Source organism: Capricornis sumatraensis, chromosome 6, assembly GCF_032405125.1.
Source record: "Capricornis sumatraensis isolate serow.1 chromosome 6, serow.2, whole genome shotgun sequence".
In the NCBI taxonomy this organism is placed as follows: domain Eukaryota; kingdom Metazoa; phylum Chordata; class Mammalia; order Artiodactyla; family Bovidae; genus Capricornis; species Capricornis sumatraensis.
Genome location: NC_091074.1, coordinates 103,466,641 through 103,469,451, shown reverse-complemented (window position 1 = coordinate 103,469,451; position 2,811 = coordinate 103,466,641). Strand labels below are relative to the sequence as shown.

At 34.6% G+C, this 2,811-nt stretch overlaps 1 pseudogene; it reads right to left on the bottom strand.

Annotated features, from left to right (window-relative positions):
• Nucleotides 1-1,075: 1,075 nt before the first annotated feature.
• On the bottom strand, nt 1,076-1,973 carry LOC138080649 (olfactory receptor 13C3-like; annotated as a pseudogene).
• Between the last annotated feature and the right edge of the window lie 838 nt (nt 1,974-2,811).

The window sequence follows — 2,811 nt, the reverse complement described above, 5'->3', positions numbered from 1 at the left end:
GCATAATATATCCTGTTTCTCACTTATTTTGTAAATAGTAGTTTGTGTCTCTTAGTCCTATAGCCCATCTTGTTCCTCCCACACATGTTTGGTGATCAGACACTGGTGACCTCTAGTTTGTTCTCTGTATCTGTATCTTACTGTTTTGTTGCATACACTCATTTATTTTATTTTTTAGATTCTTCATAATAGTGACAACAGAGTATTTTTTGTTTTCTGACTCATTTCACTAAGCTGTAGGTCCATCCACGTTGCTACAAATGGCAAAATTTTATTCTTTTTGTGACTAACAGTCTCTCTCTCTCTCTCTCTCTCTCTCTCTCTGTGTATATATATATATATATATATATATATATATGCACACCACATCTCTCTATCCATTTATCTGTCAATGGACACCTAGGTTTCTTCCATATCTTGGCTATTGTAAATAGTACTTTTCCACTGAGTAAATTTTGGAAGGATTTTCAGAGTAAATAACACTCAAATTGTATTTAATTAGATGACTGTGATGCCACCATGGGGAATATATCATGATAGGAATGAAATGACATATACTATTGTCATTAAATGTGAAAGAACATGATATATTTGGATAACTACATAATGAATACAGCATAGTGTGTGCAGAGGGGGTGGGATAAACACAGAAAGGGAAAAAAGGAGGAAAAATTTGTAGTAGAAAAATTAGGTTGGGGCCAGATCCAGTCCCTGAATAAAACAAAAATGAGTAATTAACAGAAAAAAACATGGACTCCTATAGTTCTCTCAAAAAGGGGAGTGAAATATGTTTTACTTGTTAAGTTTTTTTGGAAAACACAATTTCACATTTTTTTTTGTTCTAAAAGTTTACTCCCACTTCTAACACTAGTTGTCCTTATTTTCATAAAAGATAAAATCAGATTATTACTTTGAAATTTCCTTCCAATTTTTAGATTCTGTGATTTTACATATATCCTTTAGTTTCTTTGTTCTGATTGTATTGAAAACCTTGCCTCAGATATATGAGCTTATTTTGTGCATAAGCTCAAAGTTGTAAGTTCCTTATCCTTTCCTTCAGAAGCAGTCTAGTTGTCTATTTTCTCATGGCACCATGCACCTCTGTATTTTTCAGGCTATAGATGATAGGACTGAGAATGGGTGTGACTACTGCATAGAACATGGCAATCAGTTTGTCCAAAGAAGCATCTTTGGACTTGGTTTGTATACATTAAGATGATTGACACATAAAACACAGTCACCACTGTAATGTGGGCTGAGGAGGTGGAAAAAGCCTTTTTTCTTCCTCCAGATGAATTGGTTCTTAGTACAATAGAAAGGATGAAAATGTAGGAGATGAAAATCAATAGTAATGAAACAAACAAAAATAGTACACTGCCAAACATTAGAGTAATCTCATTCAAGGAAATATCTGTGTAAGCCAGCTTGAGAAAGGCCAATATTTCATAAACAAAATGATTGATGACATTTTTCCTACAGAAGGGTAAGTGTACTGCAAGAATTGTGTCAATGAGTTGAGAAAGCCCCATCTTCATGAGAGAGCTGCCATTTGAATACAAAGTGCCTTGCTCATGATGATAGGGTACCTCAAAGGCATGCAGATGGCTATGCAACAGTCATGTGCCATCACTGCTAGGATCACACACTCTGGAGGCCATGGTGAAGGAAGACAGATATCAGAACAACACATCTAGTGAAGGAGAGTTTTTTTCCCCTGATAGAAAGTGTGTTATTGTTGAGGGGATAAAGGAGGATGTGCACAAAATATCAAGAAAGGAAAGGTTACCAAGAAAGAAGTATATAGGGATGTAAAAGTGGGAATCCAGGAGAGTGAGGATGATCAAAGTGCTGTTCCCTAGGAGGATTGCTAGGTACATCACCAAGAGTATGACAGAAAAGAATTTTTCGGCTCTTGGGTACTCAGAAAGTCCCTGACGAATGAACTCAGTGCCTGTTGAATTGGTTCTTTCCATTTTACTTTTGCATACCTGAGTACTGCAGAAGAGATGTAGGTGTTAAGGGGTCTATACAGTATTATCATATGAAGTAAGAGATCATTGAAGGAAGGGAAAGTAGCTGGTTGGTTTTAGTTGTGAAATTAGGTTTTTATATTCCTCTTCCTGCTTATAAATTATGGAGTAGAAGATACACAATATTTACATTGGTAGTTTATTAAAAACACAAACTCCTGTGTTCTGTTTCCTGAGATTGTGATAGAGAGGTTCTGAGACAGGGAAGAACTATTTGCATTTTTAAAAGTTTGTTATTTCTGACTTAGTTGAACCACAGATGTACTATGATAATTGTTATTTTGGAAATACCATTCTTAATATCTTAAGACTATTGATTTATTTGTTTGTATCATGTCAGTCATTAACAGTAGCATTGGTTTCGGGTTGTGTAATTTATTAATATGCTCACATGTATTATTTAATCATTACTATAATTCCCTGAGGAAAATAAATTTCATAGAATATGTTTAAAAATTATTTTAACACATTTATACACAATAAGTAATAAATTGCTATTCATATCTACCTTTTCTGATTTATATCCCTCCTTTTTTACCTGCCTGGTTATTGCCCTCCCAAAATTATGCCAGTTGTCTAAGGAGTGAGAATAAGGCCTCTTTTAAAATAGTGCTCGCCAGATGATTCTATTGCACAAGTGAGGAAGAAAACCACCCATCTAGTGGAGTGTTTAAAACTTTAATATACAGATGAGTCACATGGGAAATCTTTGTAAAAGATTCTCAATCAGTGGATCTCAAGTGATATCTGAGATCTGAATTTATGAACATGTTTCCAGATG